The following is a 9024-nucleotide window of genomic DNA, read 5'->3' on the forward strand; positions in this document are numbered from 1 at the left end:
TTTTAAGGAGCCCATCAAATGAACTGTTTCACTGTTCATTGATAAGAAAATCGTTATCTAATACTTCCGCGTCATCGTCATTCGATCGTGAGAAACTTGTGGTAAAGGAGATCGAATATCGGCTGAGATTTTGAAATTGTACAATCTAAAATCTAGGTCTGAAAGTAGGCGAACAAAATGAATCAACAATAAGCCCGATTTGCCGATATGCCGAGTTGCAGCCATTTCTGCGTATTGCGTCATTTTCGTCAGTGTGAGCAAAACGGTTACTTTTACGATAAAGATAATAAATTACTTTAATTCAGAGAGAGAGAGAGAGAGAGAGAGAGAGAGAGAGAGAGAGAGAGAGAGAGACACGCTCGACGCGCCTGTAACGCGCTTCTGCTTTAATGCTTTCATTGTTATCTGCGTTGTCGATCACATTTTCCTCACTTTATTTCTTCGATTCTAAGTATTCGCCTTGACTCGTCTAATAACAGAGAGAGATTTAGAATACTTTAAATCTCTTACTTTTGCAGTGAGAGAGAATTGCTATAAAAGTCCACTCGAAATTACATGGCAAAAACAAAGTATTTATTGTTCCCCATCGCTTATTGGTCCTTTTGGAATTTTACTTGCGAAAAATCTTTCCGTTTCTACAGTCGCGCATGAAAATTATTTATATCCAGACATTTCTGCTGAATAAAAATCTGACATTAGATAGACATGTCTATTAGATATTAATAATTTTTATGCGCAATGGGAAATGGAAAATTTTTTTGCAGATAAATCTTCAGAAACCACAGCGAAGGACGCAAAACTCCTTATTTTTCATATAATTTAGAATTAAGTAGAAACTTAACGGTAAAGTCCAGATGCAAATGATTTACAACATTATCAATTAAGGGGTTTACATAATCGGTGAGGTACCTACACGCGGCTGTCTCGGCGTCGCGATTATTACGAGGAACATCTATGATTAATTTATTCGTCGCGAATTATCGAGCGAATCGACTAGTCTTCCTGAAAGATCTATTTTTAGCCATTGCGACAAGAAAAAGATTTTTTATAAATTTGGTAATATACGTATATTATCGGACTCCACAACTGTTCTTACTATTATTGGTAGCTCTTTAGATCGTAATTTAGAGTAAGAAAAAGAAAAGAATTTAATTAGAATTTAATTTTTGCAAAGATTGTTATTAATTGTCTTATAATTTTATTGGATTGTTTTGCAACGTATTGCAGACTGATCTACGATCGTCATTATTCGCGAGCCCAAAGAGCTGAACTTGGACACGTTGAACGTGGGAAACAATGAAGCGATAATAAAAGCGACTGTAGGCTTGGACGCTGCGGGCGATCTGGTGCGTGCGATTGCAGTGGTCCACGCGTTCTGCACTGCAGTGCCGCGGATCGACACCGCGCGCGAGATGAGGGAAAGGAACCTCTCTCGGAAAATTACGAGACGCTCGTAAAAAAGGCAGCGGTCACTTGAAAAGGAGACACTTGTGTCCTAGTAGGCGTGCGGAGGCCTTTTACAAAGTGCGAGCTGCGCGCCGACGACGGCTCCAGGATATGACGTGCGTATGCGTTGTCTGCTTGCGTTCGCGTAAGAGATCGCGAGTATTTCTACTTATATTAAGTAAGACGCTGCATTTCGCCAAATCCGGCGCGGCGCGTCACGTCGATGTGCAACGAGGAATTTAGGGTTACGTGAAAAAAAAGAACACGAAAGAAAATAAACGCAATCTGACGATATTACGGCTGGTATTCATAGTTGGTCTTAAGTACAATCTCAGATGTTTTAAGACCAATGTCATAAGCCAGTCACCAGAGTCATATTAGCACCTTAGATGTCACTTAAAAGTTAAAACGGCTTTAAATTAAGATGAGACTATAAATATATTTGATAAGATTTTTTAAATGCGTAAATTCTTTTCTTAATACATTGACTCTTACAGTTTTTATTATCTCAATGAGAGCGATTTTGTTCGTAGCGCAGCAGAAGAGTCTTCTGAAGAAATCTCGTAATCAGATTTAATAACAATAACGATAAGAAAACGCTTATTGAACTAGGTTTTTAAATAAGTGGTCCGCCCTTCGAACGTTTTTCTGTGTATTTTTTCTCATTAATCTCTTCATCATTATTGAATCCGAAAGATTGGGCCGGGACAATGGAATCACACGATTCGTGAGAAAATTTGTAACCGTTTAGGTGATATAAATGCGCTAAAATCTCGGTGTCTAACGATAGACGCCAAAATTCTCTGGGAAAGAAATAAGTATCTAGGATACACCTAAGATTAAAAAATGACCGTAATTAAAAGATCATTAGAAGCACTAAAGAAAGAAGTTTATTGCTGAATTGCGAAGGTTTCTATAAAGGACATGATATATTTCTGACTAATCGGTAGAAGAAAAAAACCATAAAATAATAATAAGTATCTAGAGACAGTGGAATGTTAATTAACAATTGAGAACTTAAAATGCCAACAATAAAAAAAATTCTTACTTTAGATTTGATTACATTTTTATTAAACTTTTTAAATTTGTAATAAAAGAATGAGAGAAGAGGGGTAAAGACTATTTCGTGTCTATTCCACCTATAGATTTGATTACATTTTTATTAAACTTTTTAAATTTGTAATAAAAGAATGAGAGAAGAGGGGTAAAGACTATTTCGTGTCTATTCGACCTGCACCGTGCGCAACTACTTAGAGGAAAGTCACGTTATAAAATTACTGGAGAGTGAAAAAGCGCTCGACGTTTAAGTTATAAATAAATAATAATTATTTCTGCGTGAGAGGACAGAAACGACCGAGGACCGTATTTCATGGTGGCAATATATCTTTGCCTCCGTTTACGTAAGCGGCTTTATGGCGCTATGGCGAAGCCCGCGGGTACCAACCGCGGGCGTGGTTCTATTGCCGCGACAAGTGACTGCCGTCAGGAGATATCGATCGATTTACAACTTTACTGTCGGCGGGTGCACGGCCACGCTACGTCTGCGAGAACAAATCCGCGATTTCTTCGTTGATGGGGGGGGGGGGATCGCCTTCGTTGGGAAGCAACCTGTTGTGAAAATGCGACTTGTAATCGACTTGTAAACGGTTTATACTATATATTCCGTCTTTGCTTCGCTTTGCTTCGCATTGAATTCCTTCAGAATTCCAAGAGAATTGTGAGAGCTCCTTGTACATAAATGGTACAAAAACCAATCTCGTATAGCACGCGCATTCCTCTCGCAGCACAAAAAAAGAATGCGTATAATTTCGAGTTTCAAAACATGGTTACATCTATTTGTCGTCTAAAGGTATAACGCGATACGATAGAGAAAAAAAAATTGTATTGTCTCTTAGACCTTCAAGCACGAACTAAATTTTCAAATTTGATTTCGCGTCATTATCAAAATATTTTCATTTATTTTGAATTTTGTTGCTCAAAAATAAGTAAATTTGTGAATCGATACATATAGGGTGTCTCCGATCATCCGCAATCAGAACACACTATCAAATTAATTCCCGTTTTTTCCCAAATCTATCGAACTTAATAATTTGTTGATTTGCAGTGTAGTTAATTAATAAACTATTTTTTAAAATTAATTAAATTAATTAAATTTTTTTTAATTAATTCTATAATAAATAACAATAATTTCTTACAATATTAGTAATACATGGAATACTGTGAAACGCACTTTTAATGACACAGATCGAAAATTTTTAACAATCTGACAGTGTCACACTGTCAGATTAAGCATTTTATCCCGAATCTATGGAACACTAAGTCTGAGATCGTTAAAAATTTTCGATCTGTTATTCACTGTGTTTCAAAGTCTATGTATTACTAATATTGTAAGAAATTATTATTTATTATAAAATTAATTTAAAAAAATAGTTTATTAATGAACTACGTTGCAGATCAACAAATTATTAGGCTCTACAGATTCGGGATAAAACGCTTAATCTGATAGTGTGTTCCGATTGCGGGTGATCGAAGACATCCTGTATATTCTATATACTTAGAGAAAAACAGTAAATGTAATTATACAAACTATAACTAGAGTTTTATTGTATATGTAGAATTAATATAAATTATAATTGAATACACTACTTTTTGTTACAATTGCAATAATATCACATAATTGAATAAACTATAAAATAGCATAAATCAACTATGTAAATTAATTCTACGTATAAAACTTATATATATAGTTGTCACCTTTATAGTTGCCACTATGCGGTTTTTCTCAGAGCATACGCAACAATCATTACGAGAGTGCATTAATTAGCGGTGTTTTGTAATGAGAAACAAGATAGCACTTATTTATAAGAAGCCCATTGGATTTCCCGGCAACGATGCATTTCATCGACCTCGACTTTTACCATCCGGAAGTCATCAGGAGAGAAATCCCAGTCGTCACATTTTCTTCACGTTGCCGTTGAAGTAATCGCAGACAATTTTGTGAATTTGATCGGCCTTGGAGCGAGAACCGTTACGCGGATTTTTATCGATACAGGCGAGCCGTCATATTTCGCGCATCACGCTTTTAATCCTTCTTGTCGAAGTCACGCTGAAGTTATCCGAAAACAGGATAAGAAGTGAAAAATGGGAAAATTAAACTGTCAAAAAGTGGAATAAAAAAAACAGAAGCAAAAAGACATTTAAGAAAAAGAAGGAAGAAAGAAGAAAAAAAGCAAGAAGGATTTTTAACTTATCATTACGATATTAATTTTGACACCTAGAATAATTAAAACTCTGGTTCAATTTATAGAATACACTTAATTCTCGCGTTAAGTGCATCGGAGATTTAATCTGGTCTGCCATTTTCATAACTAAGTGGATGTTTATGCCGTATTGGCATAATCAGACGTTCGACAGGATACCGTACTGGCTGCAGTTATCGCGCCGCGTGGATTACGAATCGGCGAGGCACGCGGTAGATTATTGCATCGGAAGGATTCCTGTCACACGACGTCATTTGAAGAAGCCCCGACAGGACCTTCGCGACTCGCCCCTCCCCCCTCCTCCCCCCGCGGGGTTGTTCCTGGCACGCGATTACGCGCGTCTCCGCGGATATACGTGTGACACGGAGACTGTTACGGAAATAATAATCCACATATAATTGAGGCAGGATCACGCGGGAGAGACGAGAGGGCCCGTCGCGCTCTTTTTGCGGAGCACACCGCGTCCACGCACGCGTTCGCTTTCTCCAGAATTACGTCACACCGGGGGCACCCCGTTTCTTTCGTCCGGCTACGAGACCAGACACGCCCGATCCCAGTGCGGCCGCCGAAATTTTTTCCGTTTTCGGTCTCCGACACGAAGTATTCAAGTATTCAAATGCCCGAGTACTTAATTCACTCAGATACTCAGATATTCAAATACTTATGACGTATTCAAGCTATGTATTCTCTGGTATTCAAATACTAAAGTGAATATGCTACATAAGATACTGTCTGAACATAAGTATTCAGATTTTTTTAATGTGTTTTTAAAAATATTAATACCCTTTTAAGGTTCTATAATAAAACGTACGTATCCATACTATTATATGTAGATAGCAGTATGCTAATAATAGGACTAATAAATATTTCATAGGTATACTAATAGGACATGAGTATTCCATAAGTGTTAACGTTCCATTAACATCGCGATATTTCTCAAGACGTATGTACGTTTCGAGCAAATCATTCGCTATTTTCTTTTATGTCTTTAAGCCTTTGCGCGCGAAATGCTGACATATAACAGGCTATGTTCGGCATCTCGTATACGGCTTGTTTCTTTAGTGCGTCAATTTTAGTTCAATTTTTCGAAGCTCCGGGCGACGTTTTACGTTCGACTTCGTTACGTTCCCTTCGGGACGCCCGAGGGAAGTCGCCGCATTCGCTCATTTGTCCTTAGTATCAATTGTTAAATGGAGAAATATTGATTGCAATTTGTGGAGGAGCTGCTTGTGCGAATGTCTTATTATTCAACTACATAGCGTTCTTCAGCAAACAATTAATTTTCTCATTAAAAAGAGTTTTGAAAAGAGTTTGAGAAACGGCGTAAATTTACTTAAGAAAATACTTAAAACGGATGTGTTGTATTTATATTTGTATTTGTTATTCGTTAGTGAATGGAGAAATGTGTGGAGCAGGAAGATTTAAGAATTACGGTTTTCAGTATCTATTGGAAAAGAGTACGTTAACGCGTTGCTCGAAGGCGGGGGTGTAATACGCAGTGTATAGCCTCGGGGAAATTGGAACGAACCATTACTTTCGCCACCATCGCCCGCGGGCGCGTCGTCGGCTCTGGTCAGTTGAGTAACATTGGAACAACGGAATAGTGTTGCTAAGAAATCGATATCAAATGTAAAATATTAATTACAAATGTGATACCAAAATAACATTATGTATGTTAATTTTTTAATAAAAAGTCCATTTCACAATGTATTCACATTTTTTTCAATTTCTATAATATAACAAAATCTACTTATGCAATAGCTTTTGTAACTCTTCTTTGAATTCTGGTTTTGCTGGAGAATTGTATTATCAATAATATTGCTCTAAAGTAAAAGACATCTACAGACAGATATGATGTATGTAGTTTCAAGATTTTATATTGAGAACGCGTTTTTCACAATAAAATTTTCACAAATTTTGCTCTAATTCCGCTAATCTGATCAATCGCTTCTTAGTCTGAGTTTGACAAATCCACAAGGTCGCCTTTTCTTCGCTTTCGTAGACGTCCTTCGGAAGATAATTCAGACGCGTGATGAATCCGTTGCACACTCATTTTTATAAGCATACAATGGACTTCATTTTACTGAAGTGTTAAACTATACATAAAGAAATAAAATCGTCCGGCATATCTCAGATCTTGGAACAAGACTTAAAATAAGTAATCGGCTTTAAAAATTTTAACAATGGAAATACAAACATTTCATTCTAAAATCATGAAAGCAAACGGTCCAAACAACTTGATAAATAACAATTGATGTTTCTTCATCAATTATCTTCTTATGAGAAAATTAGTTTTAAACTGATCGAAGAATTTATAAGTGAAAGGTATATAATGATAGTTCTCAAACTGTCTAGGTATATAGGGTGATCCAGAACGCTATTGCATTTTCCTTTTTTACGGAATATTTTACAAATCTGAAGTTGATTTTCTTTTTCAATAAAAATGTTGAGTTAAAATTACAAATAATTAAAAAATTTTTAATTTGCTTTGAAACAATTTATTTTAGATTACAAAAATTATTCTTGAGATTTAATTACGATCGAGATATGTTAGAAGATTAGAAATAGTCAAAAGAGCAATTATTAAAAAATCAGAGAAAAAATTAGGAATAAATCAACGAAAGCGCGTTAGACCACCGTGTATATATACATATAACATTTATCAGTAGAAACCTTTTTCTCTCGGAAGACGACAGATTTCCTACTCCTTTTGCTTTTTATTTGCTTAATTTTAAAATAGAGTTAAGTGTTCGCGTATCTCCGTATAAACTACAATTTTTTTCTCTCACCTTAAATTATAATGACAATGTAATATATAGTTTCACCTATACATTATTTACGATCCAATTTGGCAGAGAGAGAGAGAGAGAGAGAGAGAGAGAGAGAGAGAGAGAGAGAGAGAGGGATATATATATATATAGCAATTTCAATTAGAATCCCGCTCACTCGAGTTTCTCTTCTGCAATGGCGATTGTTGTCAGTTTGTCAGTTACGTATGTCATGAATAACATTACGTACAATCCAGCGAACAATGTCGCCGACCTTCTCGAGTGATTTACCTTGCCAGGGCATCTCGCGTAAGACTCGACGACACCTTTAATGGACGATGAAAGTAAATCCCGTTTGGGACATTCGTCCCGATGTGCCGCTAATCGACAAACGCATCGTTAGTAAACCGTGCTCGAGTTCGGCAAGGAATACGTGTCGAAACTTTTGCACTGGCCCACCTACTACTGATTAATCGTGTCAAGGACCCATCGCGCCCATAATTCTCTTTTCACCTCGTGTAATATTTCAACCCCGAGAAGGTCCTGTTCAGATAAATAATAAATAATAAATTTTAACGCATTAATGTAATAATATTTAATTTATTTAAATATATGGCACTTACCTGTTTTATATATAGTTTTAAATTATTTTTAAAAGAAAATTGTTTGTAATATAAATAATTTGGCTACATTTAATATAAACATAAAAATTGTAAAACTTATAGTATTTATATTAATTTTTGTGACAAGTGAATATATTTATGTAAAATTATTAATTATTACATTTTTTTAGATAAAAAATTTGTCTAATAAAAGTGTCATTAATATAACCTTAAATTACTTCTCTTTTCTAATTTAATTTAACTATACAGTATAATATTATAATTAAATTGATATTATAAAATTAGTTTAATTTTTATATCCAGATTCAATAATTTTTTAAAATAATTTTACTATAAAATATAATATCAATAAATTTGTAATTTAAATTACATATTATTTTCAATGTAACTTAAATAATGTCTTCTTGTTTAACTCTCTGTTCAAATGTAATGTTTATTTATTTTAATGCTAATTAATGATTAAATTTAATTAATTAATTATATAATTACAATTTTTATTGATAAAAATATTATGCAAAAGAAATTGTGTTTTAATGTAATAAAACATACGCAAATGTTTTGTGATTTTTGTGAACTAATTACAAAGCGTTATTTGTTAATGAAAAACAAGTTAAGAATTTTTTAATATATTTTTTTTAGTATTTAACAAAAGTGTTATTAAGTAAGAAGTATTGTTAAGCAAAGAGCCAATTCAATCAACGTTATTCTTTAAATGGATGCTTATAACACTTCGTGAGTTACGCATCTCATTGTATTCTTATATGCATATCATGTCTATCTAAGGAATGACGCTCGCCAGGTAGATTTTATAAAATAATATTTTTTATATTTAAAACACTGTAGAAAAAAAAATAGTTTAAAACTTTTTAACTTGTTTTTATTAAATAATAATGCTGTGTGTGTGTGTGTGTGTGTGTGTGTGTGTGT

This window comes from Wasmannia auropunctata, unplaced genomic scaffold (assembly GCF_000956235.1).
Source record: "Wasmannia auropunctata unplaced genomic scaffold, wasmannia.A_1.0 LD336097.1, whole genome shotgun sequence".
NCBI lineage: Eukaryota > Metazoa > Arthropoda > Insecta > Hymenoptera > Formicidae > Wasmannia > Wasmannia auropunctata.